The sequence below is a fragment of the Mus caroli genome, chromosome 19, assembly GCF_900094665.2.
Source record: "Mus caroli chromosome 19, CAROLI_EIJ_v1.1, whole genome shotgun sequence".
Classification (NCBI taxonomy): Eukaryota; Metazoa; Chordata; class Mammalia; order Rodentia; family Muridae; genus Mus; species Mus caroli.
This window is the reverse complement of record NC_034588.1, coordinates 12,924,399-12,946,069: the sequence shown is the minus strand read 5'-3', so window position 1 is coordinate 12,946,069 and position 21,671 is coordinate 12,924,399. Positions and strand designations below refer to the sequence as shown.

At 39.1% G+C, this 21,671-nt stretch overlaps 1 long non-coding RNA gene across 3 annotated transcripts in view; it reads left to right on the top strand.

Moving 5' to 3' along the window:
* Positions 1–2,359: 2,359 nt before the first annotated feature.
* Positions 2,360–21,671, top strand: part of LOC115029994 — a 30,137-nt gene continuing 10,825 nt past the window's right edge. For 2 of the 3 annotated variants that reach the window (XR_003835586.1, XR_003835585.1), the window contains exons 1-7: positions 2,360–2,604; positions 7,075–7,130; positions 14,310–14,520; positions 17,808–17,989; positions 18,467–18,547; positions 20,276–20,451; positions 20,542–20,664. This is a non-coding gene — a long non-coding RNA (uncharacterized LOC115029994). The remainder of the gene's footprint in view (positions 2,605–7,074; positions 7,131–14,309; positions 14,521–17,807; positions 17,990–18,466; positions 18,548–20,275; positions 20,452–20,541; positions 20,665–21,671) is intronic. The other variant, XR_003835587.1, reaches the window with a different exon arrangement.

The window sequence follows — 21,671 nt, the reverse complement described above, 5'->3', positions numbered from 1 at the left end:
TGAGAGATCTCAAGAAGAGGACCACAGCATTCAGTCTAAAGCTCCTGTGGGTTAATTCTTCAAGAGTAATAAGGGGACGAGGCTGTCTTGTAGGCCTGCTGTATTCTACATCCTGCAATGATTCCCATTTCACCCTTAGAAAATAAATACTTTCCCTCTAGAAACTGAGAATGAATCAGAATGACATATTGATTCCTGCAGAGCCCACTACAGATACATTCATTCAAATGCCACTCCAGGTTCAAGTTTGCCAGAAACTATTAGCAGAATTATTGGAAGGGATATTTCTAATAGTGCTTCCAGTTCAAGTGTCGGAAGGGACTTAAATTAATGCCAGAAAGGGCCCTTATAACCTACGGATAAAAAATAGAATTATTTTACCTTGGGCCAGAGGACACCAGAGAGGTAGTGGCACATACAAACAAGTCTTCATTTGCAGTTCTGGCTCCAGAGAAGCTTCACGGAGCATCCCAAACCCCCACACAATTGTCTAATATAGTTAGACTGAAGCACATTGAGATCTGGGGTGTGACAGGACATACAGCTATAGCCCTTAGGCAGAGGTTCCTAACAAGGGACTTGGCTCCACTTGTGTGATCTCTTCTTTTTAATTTGTTTTCTTCTCTGTGCAGTTAGGATGAATGAATGACTTTTAAATACTTTTCCATCTCTCAAATTCTTTTCTTTGATCTATTTATTGCATTTCTCAGCTGTTGTACTCACAAATTTGGGACGTAAATTTTTGGTGAAAGGAGCACTTGGGAAATTCCTAAGTCTCAGAAAATAAACGCATGGAGCAAGACAGAGATGATGGTGCAACATTTAATTGTTAGGATTTGCTTAATGTGTTCCCAGTGTCTGAGTTCCAATGTTATCACTCAGTTGGTCTTGGTGAACACAGTCTCTTCACTGGCAGGACACTAAAAAACTCTACTGCATAGGGGCCACATGAGATCCTTTAACAAAACCCTCTGCAACCTGTATTCCCCATAGAAACTAAGCCAAAATGTACACAACACTCAGGAAATTAAACTCTGAACAGTGGGAAGAAAAGAGTTTCAGGAGGGCCATTGTTCTTGTATCTGAGGAGCCACAGCAAAGATGGGCAAGAAGTGGGGGATGGTAAAGTCAAAAGTGACTTCACACAAAGATAAGGTGGCACCTGTCATTCTTCCACTGACCCCAAACATCCCACTGTAGCTCTGCAGATGATTTGCAGGAGAAGCTAAACACTCTCGTTTCAGATCCAAAGGACACATGGCTCATGACTCAAAGAGACTGAAGAATGACATTATGCAGGAGATGAATCAATAGCATACTAGATTAGTGGCACATAAACAGACAATCAAAAATGGTGTTTGAGCTGTCATAGCCCTTCTACTCACATTTGATTGGGGAGAGCTTGCCTATAGATAGTAGATCTATAATAAGCAATGAGTCAAACCCTCAGGAAGAGAAAGTGAAATTGTCATTTGTAGACTCTCTTCATTATGTGATTATTTGTTTCTCCAAGTTGATTGGCTGATGTTGCCTCAAACATCAAGCTTAATGAGTTTACATCTTGATCCTGTGTATGTATATATGCATATCTGTCTGATATGTGTATGTATGTATTTGTGTGTGAGTGATCATGGGTATGTGTGTATAAGGAGGCCAGAGGTCAATATCATGTTCTTTCTCAACTGCTTTCCACCTTTGGGGGGGGGGTGACAGGATCTCTCACTGAACTTAAAACTCACCCACTTCCCTAGTAAGCTGCAAACGTCCTCCTGGAGTCTGCTCTTCTCTGTGCTGATATTATGAGTGTGTAGTACTGTACCTGTTTTTGTTTTTGTTTTGTTTTTAATGTGTATACTAGGGATCTGAACTCAGATCCTCATGTTAAAGCAACAAACACTTTATGAATCAAGCATGAATCAAGCCCTCTCTCAAACCCCTGCATTTTGTTTCTTAAATTGATACTTTGATAGAGATGTTTGAACCACAATATAATTAATAAAATTTGGGGTTTTTTTTCATAAGCTATCAGTAAGGCATTTGTATCACACATTTTGAAGAATTGGTGTAAGGTTTCTGACTTTAGATAGGAATACATTAAAAAAATAAAAGTGAGGCCAGAATATTTTCATTCTGAGTTGAGTGAATGTGATGATTAATGTAAAGCATGTGCATGGCAATACTAATTGAAGGAGGAGGAGAAAGAGGAGGAGGAGACATTATAAAGTTGAGAGGGAGAGGGGATGTGGAAGAATTTGGAAGGGGGAAGAGTTAGGTGAAAAATTATATAAAAATAGTACTCATGAAATTCTCTAAAACAAACTAAAGAATAAACTCTTAATTGCAATCTTGACAGAATATAGAGTCATCTGGATGATGTGCCTCTGGATGTGCCAATAAGGGATTATCATGATTGCTCATCAAGGAAGCTGACACCATCTGCCCCCTGTGGGCACACCATTCCTTAGGCAGGAGACTGTGGATTAGCCGAGAAAATACGCTGATCGTTAGATCTTCTCATTTGTTTCTCTCTTCCCCTGACTGTGGATGCAAAGCAGATCAGCTGCTTCAAGCACCTGCTGCCACAATGGACTGCAACCTAAAACTGTGAGTGGAAATACCCTCTTCTTCCCGAGGCTACTTTTGAAAGTATATACATGACAGCAGTGGAAAAGAAGACTCAAACAGTGAATGTGACACTGTTAGAAAATGGCAGTGGAATTGGAAAGGCTATGCAGTTCAAAGCAAACACTGTGATAGACAAATGAGTCATGAGAATCACCCAAGAGAGTCCATACTTGTGACATTGTTGAAATTATTCAAGTGTCTTTTATATTTGTGGTTCATTATAGAACCCATAATAATGTTAATTTAGCAGAGAAGTTGATTTTTATAGTGTGATTGTGTGGCATAGAGGAGGGCATGCAATTTATGGGAAGATCAGGTCTTTGTTCTCATTCTAGCTATGCATCTTAGTTCCTATCCAAGTGCTTCAGCCTCTAATAATGAATCTGCACATCTGTGAGTGGTTAAATGAGGAGGGTGGACCAATTCAATTGATAATTCAGCCTTGGCACACAATAAATGTTCCACCAATGACAAATTTTAACTGCTTTTTCTTTAAGACAAGCGTTAGATTAAAAATATGTTGTTAAAATAATATAAAGCCAGTCTCTGTAAAGGCTCACAGTTTTTTTTTTTTTTTTTTTGAATATTTTCTATTGCCTGGAGAATAAGTGCAAATGTGGATTCTCCATAATGATTAGCTCAGAACTCTAGCTGTGTCACCCTCAGATGGGGTTGTATCTGGGCATTCTGCAGCTACTTCTTTCGTGTGTCACTATAAAACTTCATATGTCATAATGGTGGGGAGGATGCTGTCCTAGTGTCATCTCCGTATGTCAGAATCTAAGTAGACAGTGGGAGCGTCTGGAGTAAGGGCATAGTGGATGACCTGGAGGTTAGCATACAAAACCCAGATGGTAGCCCCACAGTTCTGCTACTTTAGTTCCAGCTTCATTGTCTCTTATATATACTGAACTAACGGGGTTTCTTACTACAAAGAATCTACTTTCATAAATGGATTCATGAGAGAGGTTAGTAAAAGCAGAGCCACAGATGTGATAACAGAATCCCGGGGCTTATCAACATCGTCATCCTTCCAGATTCTCATTTTTGCATGCCTAACCATCATGGGCCTTTATTTGAAAGCGAGTACTTCACCACTGAGTTAAAACGCCCGAATAATTTATGAGCTCCGACTACATTATTTTTTCCTCAAGGCACTGTCTAGCATGCTATCACAGCATCTGATAGCTGGTTAAGGCAGGAAGACACCCTTCTGCATCATGATTTAGACGGAGGCAAGTTCCATCTCTAATGGTGTAAGCACTTTTGCCTGTTAGTAGCAGAATGGATACATATGAGGACTGTTAATTTAGCTCTAATGTGGATTGCATGGGAAAAGCTATAGGGGCTCTGTTTAGTTGGTGGTAAACAACTTTGGAATCAATGTGTTTTTCTTTACTTGCTTAGTTCGTTGGAAAAAAAATTCTATTAGTTTGCCTCGTTTAGTCGTCACCAAGCAGCCTGACGTGTGTGAGCCAGTGCTACACATTAAGGCCAGTGTGACTATTTGCAGCAAACTGAACCAAGCCATCTGAATTCAACCCCTGTGGCATCATTCAGCAGGCCAGACAGAGCCATGATTTAGGACATTCCCAACATTTTATGGCAATTTGTTTCATTTGCCGCAGGCCCATAACGATGCAAATTGCCATAAAGTGGGATAATCAGGCAGTAGAAGTGTCATAAAACTGCAGGGGAAACAAATTTCCATCTTGGAACTTTGCATGCCGATGAACATGGGGGAGAGTAAATGTGGACCTGGCTTTCCCCGTGTTCTCTGGTTGCCAAAGTCTATGCCAAGCAGAAATGATTCCATTTTGTCAATTTGTACTCATTTCAAGCCAAGGAGAGGGGATGAAAAAGGTCCAGAAAATATGAGGACGCATTGGGCCAAAGTCTTCTTCACATACTTGGCCTCTGGTACCAGGAGGAATGGCCCAGTGAAGGGAGGCCAAATGTATGCCATTAGATAGATGGAGGCCAAATGAAAGAACTGTTAAGGGTTGGAATGCTTTGGCCTTCGGAAATGTCAAAGTACTTCTCTGGATACATTTCTGGGATCACTTCTCTGTCTCTCTTGCCACAAAAGGCTTGTGTCACAGTGAGAAAGGACAGAATGGATGGAGCAAGGTTAGGACACAGCTCTCTGGGCCCTGCTGAGAATGGGCTGAGGCTGCAATGAACAGGTCCATGCTCGAATACCCATTGATTGGTCTTGAAGAGGAGTGGGAAGTTTTCCTCAAAGGCTGGGAAACAGACTCTCATTGTTTTCGGCCATTTCCTTCCTCTTGTTTCCTTCTAGATCATGGACCACTTGTGTCGGACTCAGGGGTCATCCCGGGAACACCCAGAAAGCCCAGAGTTTTTGCTGATAATGGGTTGTTTTCTTTTATATTTGTGTTGTTCTCTAGTTTGTAATATTACATCGTACTGGCTTTAGAGTCCCCTAAGGGCACAGTCTATCCCGTGGCTCCTGCTAAGTGAACTCTTGATGGATCTCTCAGTAACATAGCGATTCTTTGCCAAGCTCTTGGGGGTGAGACCTAAAATTATTTCCTCCTTTAAAAATGTAAACTATAAGCCAGGAGGAGGAGCTCTAAAAGTCCTCTGATTTGATTTCATAAATCAAATTTGTCATGAACTACAGAAGAGCAAGACTGTTTCCTAATCACAACACCCACTGAATCCTGAATTATAGAACTCTGAAGCTTGTGGACAGAGCGCTCCTGAGTCCAGTCGATTTTTTTTCTATTTTTTAATTAAGAAGATATGAACAGCATGCTGCATGATGTTGGGTTAATTGGCTCTCTTTCTATCAGAGGACAAACTCCCTTGGGTTATGTAATTTCAAGGTGTTGTCTTACAGTGTGCATAGAGACTAGTCTCTTCATAACTGAGCATTTAAATATAATACAGAAATTTACATTGGCAAAAATCTGAGCAAATGAGAAATTATGTCCAAAATACAGAAAAATAAACCCACTAGAAATTCTTATAGTTTTGAAGTAATTCAGTGTGGTAGCCCATAGAACTCTATGTAATCTCTATCCTTAATCATGTTAATTAATTTTACATTTTAAATATTAATTAATAGATAATAGTGTGTGTGCATGTGAATGTAAGCATGCTGTGGCATCCTTTTCAAGTTAGAGGACAGCTTGGTAGAGTTGATTCTCTCTTTCAATCTCTCCATGGCTTTGGGGGACTGAACTCAGGTCCTTATGCTTATGCAGGGAACACTCAACCTGCTGAGACATTTCTCCAGCCCTGATGCATGTACTTTCTTAAACAATGTCAGGGTCTCCCTAAGACAAAGTGCAAACTGCCACTGCACTGTATGCCTTTGGTGATGTCCTTCAATGTGTTTTACAATCCAGATATCCTTCTCTCAAACTTCCTACTGTCTTGTATGTCCCTACCTATTTTGTTTTTCTAGAAGTTACTCCATGAGCGGAACTTACCTCATGTCTCTACCCATAAACATTTGTTCGAGGTCCTTATAATATCACAGCTAATTGAAGAAACCCAGGGGTTTCAGGTGGAAAAGCAAATGATGAACATTATATGTTCTCAAAGAATTTTTGTTTTGGGAGAAGGTTTCTTTTTCTGTTTTTAAGAATGACATAATTTAGGGGGTATAGCTCAGTGGCAGAGCATTTGACTGCAAGAATAACATAATTTTTTAAAATTTATTTTATTTTTATGCAATACATTTTGATCATGTTTTCTCTCCCAGCCAAACTCTCAAACTCTTCCCAAATCCTTTCCACCTTCTACACAATATTATTCTCTCTCTCTCAATCTCTCTCTCTCTCTCTCCTCTCAGTCCCCCCCCAAAAAAACCCCTAAAAATCCAAAAACCCCAAACAACAAACCAAAAGACCAAAGAATGAACAAACTAACAAACAAGAAACAAACAAAAAATACAGACAAATATCAGGGAGGTTGATTTAACTCATAAAGCCAAAAATATGCTCGGGAGCATGTCTGTTATGTACAGGAACACATGGAGAATTAATTGAATGAAGTAATTAATAACTCACCTGCCTCTTAGTAGAGAAATAAGTTAGAAATTCTAAATATGAAGAGGCAAGTGCACTTGTGTAGGTGCTAAGAGGTTGATGAGGTGGGCAGTAGATGCTATCTTAATATATGATAAGGTGGCACAGTCATATTTAGGTAGTATCCCATAAGTCTAAGGATTGAGCCTCATCATAATGGAGCTCTGAGTGAAGATAAAATGAGGAAGAAATGGAAATGGTATTTTTTTTTTACTGACATAACTATAGGTTTTTCAGCCAGATCTAATCTCAGAACTACCACCCCTGTGGTAGTTATATTACTGATGGGGACTACAATGGTGGGAAGAATATAGTTGAAGTCTCATTCAGCCAAAAACCATTGGCTTGCTTTTTATTTATTTCACTCATTAAAATATTCTCACTGCAGAATGAAGAATGGAACTGCTACTCTGGACCCAATTTTGATCAAGTAGGAGGAACAATGTGAGTAGTTACTAGTCTATAGCCTGATATGCACCAGAGATTATGTGTGATTGAAAATATTAGAAGCATGAAGACATTGATCTAAAAGTGTGAGGAGGCAAGGGATCCTAAATTTCAAAGAAGGAGTAAGAAGTTTTTCAAAAGATATTTTTATTTTCTGAAATGAAAATATCATTACATTGGTTTTCCCCTTCCTTTTCCTTCCTCCAGTCTGTCCCGTGCATTCTTTTGCTCTCTCTCAAGTTCATGAAATCTATTTTTGAAATTGTAGAGTTGTGTGTGTATGTGTGTATATATATATAGTACTAAATACATAAATACAGCCTGCTCTGTCTGTTTGACATTGCCTGCATGTATAAGAATCCAAGGTTAATTGATGCTGGATTACCAATTTGTAGGTTCTTCCCTAGGGAGAATATTTCTTCTACTTTTGACATTCTTCAGGTACCTGTAGCTCTTTATCTAGGGTTGGGATCCCATGAGATTTCCTCCTTCTGTGTCAGCATGTCTGTTGGTGTTGGACTTCTTAGGTCTTGTTTAGGTAGTCATGGTGACGAGACTTCATGGGTATAGCTTCTCTAGCCTTTATTTCTAGGAGATGAAATCTCATGGGAAACTTCTTCCTTGTCTCTTACAAGCTTTTCTGGCCCCTCTTCAGCCATGCTCCGGAGTCTTAAGCACAGGAGTTATGCTGTAGATCTCTTAAAATTGAATCCCTGCTATTGTATCACAAATACTCCATGCACATACTTTGGCACACAATGTGGGAAGTTCTATAACAAATTTCATGCTTCAATTCAACTTTGATAAGAAGTAGAATTTAAGTGTCAGATGTATACTTCAGGTAAATAGATTTTCGTGATAACTTAGTACTAAGCACTTCCATATGGTGACATTATTTATTTCTAGTATTTGATTAATTTTGTATAAAGTAGGTGCATCAGCAGGTGCTGAATTGTCAGTGAGTTCATCTGAGGAGCGAAGGAGCTACAGTGTCCATGTACAGCATAGCAATCTTGGTGGTAGAGTTCTGGTGGGATGTGACTTGCTCTAATGCATAGCACCAGGGTTGGAAAGGGCCTTCTAGGAGAAGTATGAGACCCACTCATCAATTGGTCTGTCCTCAGGGTTCTTATACATCATGGTTTGAAAATTCATTGACATCCAACATGCTTTACTAATTTGCCCCTAACTCAAGATGGCAACTCTCTGTAGGGAAAAGGGGCTCAATATGTGAGGAATCTTTCTTTTATTGACCAGAAATGAGGAAATACCCTAATAGTGAATCCACAACTTTTGCCTCATCAATAAGTGGACCATTATTCCTTTTTTATAGGAGCCTTATATTAATGGGTTGATTTAGGTTAAAAAGAGTGCTTCAAAGCTCTCAGAAATTATAGATACAACTTAGAATTTTACAAAAGGGAAGTGAGAATGATCCAAGTGATAGGAGAGATTCCATTCAACCAAGGCCATCCAAGAAAAGGAATATGAATCCCAGAATAATGTCAGAAGAAAAATGCACAACTACTTAAGACTGGCAGAACAGTAGAAGGGCCCATTCAAGGGAAAACATCTGAAATTGACTGTTTCTGAAAGGACACAAACAAATGGTTGCCTTTGTAGAGTTGCTGAGAACTGCTTAGTGGTTAGAGAGGAACTTACCTTGCACCAAATACTCCTTGGATTTTAATTTTCATTTGTTTATTTTTAAATTTGTTATTAACTTTGTGTGTATGGGTGTTCTATCTGGTGGGATGTAACCTACTTTAATGCATAGGGTCAGGACTGGAAAGTGACAGTGAAAATGAAAATTTGATGACTTCTGGAGGTGGAACAAATAGGACTTGCAGATGAATTGGAGGTAGAGATGAGGGGAAAATTCATGATGAGGATTTGCTTTTGTGCTTGGCCATATGTGACATTTTGAGGACATGAAAAATCAGCTGGTATGGAAAATGAAGTGCCCTATTAATCCACATCAGCTTGGTGTTCTTCAAATGAAGCTATGAAGTAAAGGGTTATGTTTATAAGTGTGAAGCTCAGTTGTGAGAGGAAATCTGTCTATTGATGTTTCCATCAGTGATGGATCTCATATTGGATGATGGCAGATTATAACTGATTTTAAAAATCCTATGTTAGCTGTTTTTCTTTGCAATCTTTTGTGTTTAGGGTGGTGGTGGTAAGACAAAACCGATGGTACCAACAACCAATAGAAGAATAGTACATACTTATATTCAGTATGTAATACTTGATAATGTTAATGCATGATCTCCTTATCTCTTATTGTTATTTTATAAAACACTGCATCTAAAAATTAGTTTAAAGCAATGAGCTGTATGATGAAGAAGTCTCACAGATCTGTCTTTGCTGTGCTTGTGATTCATGCTGAGGCCAGATCCAGTGACCAAGGAGGCTGTCATTCATGAGCCAACTGAGGTTCACCTGCAGAAAAAGTCACCTAATGATGCCTTCCTCATGTGTCCCTACCATGTATAACTATAGAGAAACATGCCATCTAGTGTAGGTTCTCGTATCTGTATTTAATTTGGCAGTCTTTTGTTTGTTTGGAACAGTGTGTCCATAAACAGATCAGGCTGACCTCAAGTCGTAATTCTTATACTTCTACGTGCAAAGTGTTGGGCAAAGAGTGTTGCTGTTTTCTGTCATTGTCCTAAGAGCTTGCCTGAGGCAAAATTTAACAGTAATGGACTAATTTCTTTGGCAGAGGAGATTTAAGACAGCCTAATATTGACTCTGTTGCATAGCTATTAGCAATCACTATTATAAAGGTCTTCAATGAAAAAGAGAAAGTGGTACAGAAAGAAATGCAAACTATGTGTTTGGGAGAGTAAAAGGGCACCCCTAAGCTTAATGTTACAACTAATGCTTTCACTGGAAGACAGGCTGCAACTCTTGAGGAGATTAGCAACATTAAGGAGGGGCCAAGTCTTCATTTGGAATAAAGGGAAGGATGCTTTATTTAGCTAAACTTCCACATTGTGAAAGGAAAGGTCTGAGGAATGAACAAAAGTTGCTGCACATATAATGTAGGTGGGATGGGGGAGAGAGTACAGTACAACAGGACTGTCTTGGACCCGCCAGTCATATAAACAATGACTCAGAGGCTTTTTAATATTTTAAGGCTTAGGTCATTTAGCTAGGGCAGTCTCCCAGCTACTGTAAACTTAACCCAACTAATCCTAATACTTATGTCCCAACACTTAGCGAGCTCTATCTCTCTGCTTCACTCTGGTCCATCCGTTCACCTCCATGTCTCTGGCAAATCCCCTGTATCTCCTTTCTTCTCCCAGTCTCTCTCTCTCTCTCTCTCTCTCTCTCTCTCTCTCTCTCTCTCTCTCTCTCTCTCTCTCTCTCTCTCTCTCTCTCTCTCTCTTTCTCTCCTGTATCTTGGTATTCCAAGCTTTGGGGCTACTATCCACTTATCAGTGAGTTCGTACCATGTGTGTTCTTGTGTGGTTGGGTTACCTCACTCAGGATGACATTTTCTAGTTCCATCCATTTGCCCAGGAATTTCATAAATTCATTGTTTTTAATAGCTGAGTAGTACTCTATTGTGTAAATGTACCACATTTTCTGTATCTATTCCTCTCTTGAGGGACATCTGGGTTCTTTCCAGATTCTGGCTATTAAAATAAGGCTGCTATGAACTTAGTGGAGCATGTGTCCTTGTCATACACCCTCATAGATGCAAGGGGGAGGAGGGATGGGATAGAGGGTTTTCAGAGAGAGGGGCCACTGGGAAGGGGATAACATTTGAAATGTAAATAATGAAAATATCCAAAAAAAGTAACAATACCATAAACCTTCCAGGATTCAGTTCTCTGCTAGTACAGAATTAACAATTGAAGATACAGAGACACACCTTCACACAATGTACCCCACAGCAGTGCAGATTCACCCCAAGCAGGTATCTAAACTTGGCAGTGTCATCTATGTGGTTCTGTCTTTAAAGTCATGAAATATAAACAGGTAAAGAGACTGAAGTCTTTCTCTGCAGTCAAGGAGAGCTGCTGAGATTAGGTAATGGGTCAGTAAGTGAGGCAGACCATCCAGGAAAAAACCAATAGGGCCAAAGGTTTTGAGAGGCTGTTGTGTGAAAGTGAATACATTGTAGACCCCAAGATTCTAGAAGTGCCTGAGCCATGGTTGATCTTCCAAGTAAGGCTGCACACAAAGAACGAGAACAATAGCACACACACACACACACACACACACACACACACACACACACACAGAGAGAGAGAGAGAGAGAGAGAGAGAGAGAGAGAGAGAGAGTATAAGCAGCATATTTGGAAGACCAGAGCCATCTCATCCCTTTGCCATCAAACATGGAGTAATAATAGGATTTAGTGTTTGTCCTGATGGGTTTTGGTCTTGATTTGGCTCAGTATTTCTTCACTATGTCCTCATTCCTCCCTTTTGAATTGATAATGTATATTTTGTGCCACTGTATGATTGAAGTATGTAATTTGCATTTTGATTTTACAGGAAGTTATAATTAAGAGATTGCTTAGAGTCTCAGAAGACTGCAATTTTTAAACAGTGTTTAGACTGTAGGGACTTTTAAATTTGGACTAAATGGATTTTACATTACAATATGACCATGAGATTGTGGGTGCTAATAGAGCAAAATTTGGTCGTTTGAATGAGATATCCTCCTTAAGTCTTTCTTGGATACTTGGGTCCTCATTGCTAGTGTTATTTATTTATTTTTTTTAAATTTGGATATTTTCTTCATCTACTTCTCAAATGTTATTCCCCCTTCCTGGTTTCTCCTCCAGAAACCCACCATTCCATCCTTCCTCCCCCTGCTTCTATGAGGGCACTCCCCCCCAACCACTCTCACCTTCCTGGGGCATTGGGCCCCCACAAGGCCAAGGGTCTCTCCTTCCATTGATGCCCGACAAGGCCATCCTCTGCTACACATGTGGCTGGAGCTATGGGTCGCTCCATGTGTACCCTCTGGTCTGTGGTTCAGTTCCTGGAAACTCTGGGGCTGGGGGAGGTCCGGTTGGTCAACACTGTTGCTCTTCCTATGGGGCTGCAAACCTTTTGCTTTTTAGCGAGGCTTAGGAGCCATGTCCTCACTGGAAGAAGTTGCTGTGTCAAAAGCCATGTGACATTCCCAGTTAGCTTTCTCTGCCTCCTATTTGTGATTTGAGCTGTGAGCTCTTCACTGCCATTCCCACTGCCTGCTAATTCTGCTTCTCCATAATGGACTCTCACCCCATGGAACTGTCACCTTAAATTAAACTCTTCCTTCTATAAACTGCCTTAGTCATGGGGTTTTATCACAGCAGTAGACAAGTAACCAAGATACTAATTGACTTTAGTTTGCAATACTTAAAAAAAAAAAAAGAAAAGAAAACCCTCACATTTAGTCAATAAGAAAGTTTCTGTATATATACTAATCATACATACACACACACACACACACACACACACACACACACACACACACACACACACTTCTAACCTGAATCATCTATTAAGTTCCACAAAGATTCTGGCTGTCAGTTACTAATAATTCTCATTACATTGGTAGTATCTGTAAATAATTATACATGTCTGATTTCCCTTTCTCCTCTTTATATTTTTAAATCTGTATTCATCTTCATGGAAGTGTTTTGAAAACCAAGCAATGTAATAACTTTTCAAGATTTTGACGGGCCAAAGTCTGTCTTTTCTATATGGTTAGTCCCGAGAAAAGAGGAAAATATCACTCTTGATTTTCTATTATGGGTCCTTTTTCATAGCTATGGAGACAAAATTCCAGATGAATCTTGCCCTCATTTTGAACTAGTCTTATAGACACACGAGAGTTAGATGACAATATTTAGTTTGCTTACATGTTAATTACCTTATTTCTGTTTTTCTGTTTTGCATATATATCTTCACATCACATTTAACAATTTAATCATTTGTTCATTGTGTTGAGATTATGGTATATCTATGGGTTTCACTATTTATACCACAAAAAGCTTTGTGAAAAGATGAATCCATTACTCCTACTGATATTTAAATCAGATTTATGGCTTTCAAATATAGCCCTAGATGTTAAAATTTTAATTCCATTTGAATGTATTATTTAAACACTATTTCAACATTATATCTTGCTTTTTAACTTTTGAATTATCTCGTATTCCATTACTCATTAGTGTTTTCTTAGTGTTTGGTGTGTATATGAAATATGTTCTTGCTCCTTCATTGTAGTAATTAGACAATAGTTCCCACTTATCCACAGTTTAACTTTATACACATTCTGTTACTATTGGTCAGCTATAATATAAAAATTTTAAGTGAAAAATTCTAGAAGTAAGCAATCAAGGGGTCTTACATATCTCATATCTTGTTAAAGTTATTTTCTTGTATTTATCGTGATCACTTTATAAATGGAATATTATTATGCGAATATTATAGGAAAATGTGATACACACCAAATGCCTGCATTTTCAGGCAGGCCTGACATGGGGATTGAGAAATGATAACTGGGAGTAAGGAGGAGTTCTTAGGTATAAAATTGGAAATGCTTAAAAGTTCCTTTCATTGGACAGAAAAATGCAAGCTGAAGACAGAGACCTTGTCTGTATTCAAATAGTTTAGCTTCTGTTCTCATCCTCGGGGTGCAGCAGCAACGTTTCTACCCCGGTGTCTCAGGCATATATTCAACCCCAAATTACCACGAAATGAGGATTCAGCCAAAAATAGATTTAAAAATGAGTCAGAGATCACTGACAGGGACAAGACTAGTAAGTGAAAGATGAAACTGAAATTTGTGATGAAAAATAGAAGCTATTACCTTCTTAGTTAATGGTGTGTGTGTGTGATGTATGTTTGTGTATATGTATGTGTGTATATGTGTATATGTGTATATATGTGTTGAGTATACTATCCTATAAATTAGATAAACGTGCTTATGTCTTTTCACAACGGCAAACTTTATTTATTGAATTACAGTAAACTCACAAGCTTTAGTGGTTTTGATGGCAGCAATGTGTCATAAAATCTGCCTACCTTATTAGCTTGGCCAAGGCAAATGCAGGTTCTTATTCCAATCTTAATTGCTAATATTAACTCACATATCACACACAATGCAGTGCCTCTCCAGCCCCATCCAGGGGGTGTGGCAGCAGCACATAGTCTACAATGTTTCAGGGTGGACTCAGGAAAGACACCGGATAGATGAAGACAAGGCTGCGGATCAGTGCTTGGAAAGATGCTGCTGAAGTGGCTAAGGAGGCTGCTGGAGTCGAGTCTGAGAGCTCAGCAGCACAAGATGCCAGATGAAAGGCCAAATGGGGTCAGGAGCAAAAAGCAGTCCAGGAGCAGCAATGAGGAGCAGGTCCAGATCCAGATGAATGCACAGGTCAGTGGGTGGGCAATCAAGCAGGCTGTGTCAGCAATGGGGAACTGAACTACTTCAGGGAGTCCTTGGTTCTTGATGTACACATCAGATATCAGATGACAGATTGGTGTGGGTCATGCTATCTCAATGTTAGGTTTCCATCACTTTATATTATAGTGTCCAGGCGAGGGAGTTACACGTTTTTAGAATCTGGTGTGTTCAATAAGTTCTTAGTCCTGGTTTTCCTGATTTTATTTTAATATGCCTCCCCACAGTGTTTGATTCTCTCCAATAAACTTACAGGGTGGCTCCCTTTCTATTCCTAGGAATAAGTCATTTATCATGTGTTAGATGGTAGAGGCCCTGCCAGTCCTCTGTCTACACAGAGGTTGCAATCATGCATCATCCTCAGAATGGAATAGAAAGCTGCTTTCCTAATAGAGGGCAAGCTGCAGCTAGAGACGACAATTTTATGCATTGTGAAGAGTCGACCAGAGGCTGATATCAACAGTCACATACTGTGTGTGTGCATGGCACATGCGCATAAGCACTCTCCATGCTCTCTGTGCTTTGCTCGGTAGCTGTAGAACTGTGCGTTTTCCAAGCAGGACTCTGTTTTGTTTTGTTTTGTTTTTTGAGACAGGGTTTCTCTGTATAGCCTTGGCTGTCCTGGAATTCACTTTGTAGACCAGGCTGGCCTCGAACTCAGAAATCTGCCTGCCTCTGCCTCCCGAGTGCTGGGATTAAAGATGTGTGCCACTCTTTTTTTTTTTTTTTTTTTTTTTTTTGTAAAATATGGAGTACAGGGAAGACAATGGAAAGAAAAGTGATTTAAATATCAGTCAGGATTATGATAGATTTTGTGATTTCTTAGATTCATGGAGTATTTTCATATTTCTTGTTTGTTTCCACCATTCTTTGTTTTTAACTACAATCTAGGGGAAAAAAAACCCCAAAAACAAAACAAAAGAAAACCAACCCAGAAAGCATTTAAGCATTTTGTTTAGGGAATCAGTAAGTGTTTAACTCAGAGAGTGGTCAGCAAGCACACACAGTTAGCAGTGTGTCTGTAAATTTATAACTTAGGCAGAGCTGGGCAGACCATTATAGAGCCATCAGCTATGATGATAGAAAAGAACTGTTGAAGGCTCTGAAATTTCAGAAAGTCAGACGGAGGATTTCTGATGTGAGACACAGCAGTGCAGCCTCTATTGCTGAAAGAGGACAGGTGTATCTCAGCTGTCAATTGCAGATGAGATTTGATGCTAAAAAGGAGTGCATCCTATAAACGGCCTCTTATTAGCAGGAGATCTTAGCAGACACAGTTCTTTCTGATGGTGACAGATGTCACATTGGCTCCAGGAAAAGGTGTGATGCAAATGATGCTTGTTAGGGAAAAGCCGGATGTCCATTAAGAAACTTCTTTTTCCTCTGCCTCAAGTCATCTTGCCAAGCCTGCTCCCAACAATTGGATTTTACCCTTATAATCTCTTAATGTGTAAAACCTGGACAACCGGTGAAACTTTTTGCTTTCTTGAGAAATTTGCATTTTATTGGTAGTGTGATTTCTTATTTTTTCCTCCAGAGGTGTAAAGAAATGCCTATCCAACCCAGATAGAAGGGCAGAGGCAAAACGAAAAACTTCTGAGAGTTTATTGGCATCACTTTAAGGCATGTGACTGAACTGATTCTCGGACAGCTGTATCACTAAAATGTCCCACTTCCCTGGATGGGCAACTTTGGAAAAACTGCATCCTCTGCAAGTCACAGCTTCCAGTTAGCCTTTCTATATCTTTGACTAGCATTCCTAAGAAAATGCGCAGCTGCAGCAGGGTTATAAACTTGGGGCAGAAGGGAATAGGGACTAGAATTTCCTGTGAGGGGACATTGCGGTTTCATCACCATTCCTACAGATCTGGCTATCAGCCGCATAGCTCTGTGTATTTCCTCACCTTGGTACAGCAATCAGAAATTGAAATATGAAACTAAAGACATGAGGTGCCCAAATCGCAATATTTTAAATTAATGAATCAATGAGAATTTTTTAAAAGATGACTTCCTTGTGTCCTTGAAATACACTAAATCAAAAACAAGCAAATGAAGCCATAAATAATTTGATAAGCAGAATTTGTATCTGTTTGTGCTGTATTTTCTTTTCACTTCAAGCATTTCAACACAATATTCTCACTTCCAGAAATGGGGCAAGAAGCCCATGTGAGTTCCCAAAATGTAAAGATGTAGTATTTGTGATAGACATTTGCGTGGTTTGGATTAAATTAAATTCGTTGTATTTAACTTTCTCTATATCTTGCCCCTGAGAAGGAAGAGCTGAAGAAAAGTCTACCTATTATATATGTGTGCTAGTTCAACTTGAATTATCTTATCTTAATTATCCTGTCTTGAATTCTCCTGTCTTATCTCAGGACTACAGACATTACTCTAGGTCTAGTGTTATTCCTGACTTGATAGTTAACTTCAATTTGTTTGTTCCCCAAAGGTTCATGTGTAGAGTCTGGTCCCTGGGGTCTGTTGGGGGATGATAGAGTCTTTAAGAGGTAGAGCCTTAACAGAGGTCTATGAAAGGACTGCCTGATGCTCTTACAAAAGGAGTGAACTTACTTGTTGTTGCAAAAGCAATTAAAGACAAGTTTATTTTGGCTTACAGTATTGGAGGGATACAAGTGCAGGATGGTACAGCACAGGTATGGCAACACATGGTAGGCATGGCAACAGAGCTCACATCTTTTACCATGAGCATGAAGCCAACAAAGCAAAGTGGAAGGGGAGAACTTTTACTCTTAAAGACCCAGACTCCTCCAGTGTTATACTTCCTTCAGCAGTGGACTGTTGCTGTAAAGAATCTTAGATTTTTGAAGAATGTGGAGGACTTCAGAACCCTGGGCTAGAAAGGTGGCTAAAAGCTGTAGGCAGAGTATAATGGGCTATCCTAAGTCCTAATAGGAGCTTGGCAGGTAGCAGTTCTGGGAGCAATGAGGACTTGTCCAGATCAAGAGGTTTCAGAGGATAACAAGATGAGAAAATGGGGCTAGAGGCCATTCTTGTGATGTTTTGTCTGCCCATGGTCTGCAGTGATCCTAAGAACTTGACTGACATGAAGTTAAAAAGTAATGAACTAATTTCTTTGGTGAAGGAAATTTCAAGACAGCATCATATTGAATCTGTTGTATGACTGTTAATAATGACTTTATACAGGTCTATGATGAAAAATAGCAAGTGGAACACAAAGAAACACAAAGTGTACATAGAATTTAAAGAGTAAAAGAATACCTCTAAATTTATTCTTGCAGCTGAAACTGTGACTTGTTCTGAAAGATAAGGTTAAGATTAACACCATGAAGGGGAGACCTGCTACTGTGCATCAGAGTAGAAGGAAGGATCCTCCTCAGGAAAAGACCCAGCCCAGTTCCCATCTATCACTGAGGGAAAAGCTGCTATTACTGTTGTTTAAGTGGCTCAGAGCCTGTTCAAGGTGAGCTCGATGGTGTTGTCTACATGGTGCTGGCGTTAGAAGCATGAAGGATGCATGCAGAAAGGGTCGTATATTCTTCCTCCACAGTTTCAGAGAGCAGCTGAAGCTAGGCAATGGGCAGCAAGGGAGTCCCAGCACCAAAGCTCTGAAAGACCAGTTTGTGAGACTATAAATGTGAATCCTTGATTGCGTTGGAGATGCTAAGATGTTGGCGAAGCCAGAGCTATGGGACTATCACAGACAATAGAACATAAGGAATGCTACCAGCCTAAGGGTGAAGGGGTTGGGTGGGGTGGGGGTGCTGTATAAACCCTAGACAGTGTGAATTGCAGGCTTTGATGTTTGTCCTGTGGGGCTTTAGCCTTGCCTGGGTCACTTGCTTGTCACACTATTGCCTTGTTCTCCCTTTTGGAATTATAATGTGCAGCCTGTGCCATTGTATGCTTCAAGTATGCAATTTGCTTTTTGTGCTTGCAGGGGTGACAATAAAGAGATTGCCTTGAATCTCAGAAGAGGCTTTAAAATTTTAAGCAGTTTTGAGATTGTGAAAGACTACAGGTACTTTTTAAGTTGAACTAAATGCATTTTTGCTTTATGATATGGGAAGAAGACTTTGGGAGCCTGGGAGGGAAATCTGCTGATGTGAATGAGAAATGTTCCCCATCTTCTTGAGTAGTGAAGCACTTGGTTGATGGTGCTGTTTGAGAAGGTTTGGGTAGTGCAGACTTCCTGCGGGGAATGAGGGCAGGCTTTGAGATCAAAACAGCCTAGCTTAATTCCGGATTGCTCTTTGCTTAGGGCTTCAGATGTAAATTCTCCAGTTGTTAGCAAGGCTCTCCCTAAAGATGTAGCCTGACTGTGGTATCCGTTCCCCACCTGGGCTGCCTTGTCTAACCTCAGTGGAAAAGGATGCTCCTATTTTGGCAGAAACTTGATGAGCCAGGGAGTAGGCATATGCAGGGGGTGGTCCCACTCTCTCAGAGGAGAAAGGGATGGAGGACAGAAGAGAGTCTCTGTGGGGAGGGACAGGGAGCGGGCAGTGTTTGGGATGTTAATAAATATAAATTAACTTAAAAAAAAAGATGTTAACTCTCATCGTCCAGTTAATATTACCATGTCTGACATTGGCCACTATGCTTTTCTGCCAAAACATAATATTTCTTATAAAAGTTACCTTGGGTATGCTGTTTTATGACAGCGACTAAAAAGTACGTAATACAGTGCGTGTAAGGGAGTTCTCCCCTCCGCATGTAGTTTTTCTATGTCTTCTCCTCTATTGTGTTGTAATGTAGTTGAGCATGTGTTTATTATTGGTAAACAGATAGCCATCAACAGTGGACTCTCAGCCTCCAAAGAAGTGTGAGTTAAATAAACCTTTTCTTTATGAAGTTCTTTGCTAATATGTCATAGCAGTAGAAAAATGGATACACAGAAAAATTTTGAACAAATTATATATATATATACACACATATATATATGTGTGTGTGTACATATATATACTTTTTGTTTCAAGTTTTTCACTGAATCATATATATATATATACATATATATGTATATATATATGTATACAGACACACACATATATATTTATATATGTATATATACTGTGAATTTGGAACAAAAAATTTGTTTTCCTGAATATTGCTATTTTAGACATATATAAATTGATAAAATATCAGAATGCATAAAGTTGAAAACATGATCATGTGTGAATAAACTCAAGTGTACTATCTGATGTCAAACAGAAATGAAAGAAGAAAGAGAAGTGATACTAGGTGTTCTGATGGACTTTCGGTGAAGAATAACATCTGCTGCTTTGATGCTCTTACTTTAGGTTAAGAACTACTTATTGGGAGCTGGAGAGATGGCTCACCAGCACTGGCTACTCTTCCAGAGGTTGTGAGTTCAATTCCCAGCAACCACATGGTGGTTCATAATCATCTATAATGGGATCCAATGCCATCTTCTGGTGTGTCTGAAGACAGTGTCAGTGTACTCATATACATTAAATAAATAAATAAATAAATAAATAAATAAATAAATAAATAAAATCTTTTTGAAAAAAGGAACTATCCATTGAATAAACTTAAATGTATTATGTTTAAAGCAGTAATGGTAAAACCCAACGTCTGGGATTATATAAGTCATCTAATATGGAGGCTAATATCATGCATATGTTAATGGTTTTTTTTTCAAGATTCTAGATGCTATTGGTTCTTAGCCCTCAGCAATGGGTTCAGTCTTAGCTATGGTTACTAAGAACTCTTTCCTCTTTCTGCCTTCCAGGGACTGCCAATTACTCATTTGAACAAGTGCAATTCTCTTTGATTATCCCAGAGCAGCCAGATGGAATAGCCTGTTTCCCCATATTTCTGATTTCTTTCTGTTTCATTTGGATGATACCCTACAGCAGAGGAAGTAGAATGTGAGCTGTCAACCAGAAGTGTGCAAGATGACTCATGGTATTATGCATTGACCAATGGGCAATAGGAGATCAGAAAAAAAAAATGGAAAATAAATCTTATGCCTGCATTTCTCCCTCTCTTGAACAGGCTGTTCCTCAATCAAGTTCCTCTGTTTGTCATATTTGGAGAAATACTGCCAGCCTGAGTTGAATTCATTTGCACAGCAGATCATGTGTCTTATAACCTTTGGTGACATATGACCAACCCAACGTAAGAATGTGTCACCATGCACCTCTTCTCAGATGTCTATTCAACTTTTTTTTTGCTTTGTTCCAACCATAGAATTACATCTCTCATGAAAGCATAATTGTTGCATCATGTTCATTTGTTTGGAGAACCTGTATAAAGATATTGGTTTGCACATAAAACTTGCTGTTTAAATATTTATTTTCTTCTATGCTAATATTTCCAGTCTAACATTGTCCAATTCCAGGATAAAGTTGAACTATGTGCTATGTGTCTTGCTTCCTTTATTGCTTGTCTTTTCTTCTATATGAACACATTTTACATCATAAGAACTGATCTTCTGTTTGACTTTTATTTGATCTTGAAAAAGAATCGACTGTTTTGTTTTGTGTGAGAGGTTTGGTTTCTAGAAATGTTGACTTGGTCTAAATTCAGGCTCAAGTGAAAATATCTCATAAAAGTTTTAGCTAAAACAAAAACAAAAACAAAAACAAAAACAAAAACAAAAAAAAACCAACCAAACAAACAAACAAACCAAACCTCTGTAAACAGGAAATTTATAACATACCTTTTTTTGGTTAGGATTTTGGGAAAAGTATGCAGGTTAATACCCAAATCAACCATGCTTCTTGTCATTTAACTAATAGTGATATACTTTATATATATATACATATACATATATATGAATAGGTGAATGTGGAGTCTTACAAAGTTTAAATTTGGTGCAGTAAAGTGTCAATCTTGGGAAAAAGAAAATGCCTGTAGATCAAAATTCCATCTACCAATGCCAGAGATTGATAGACACTGTTATTGGGTAGATTCCATGTCTATTTCTGAAAGGACGAATACAGATTTTATTTGGTCAGATTCTTGTCTCATCTTAGAAGCCACAGGCACTTTTATTCCTCAACAGTAGGCAACTAGCGTGGGTTTTCATTACTTTTAGATCTGTGAAAACAAGTAGAGTTAACACAGGCTCCAAGGATGTGGAAACTTAAGTCTTACCTGCACAACTCTTTCAGCATTTTCCT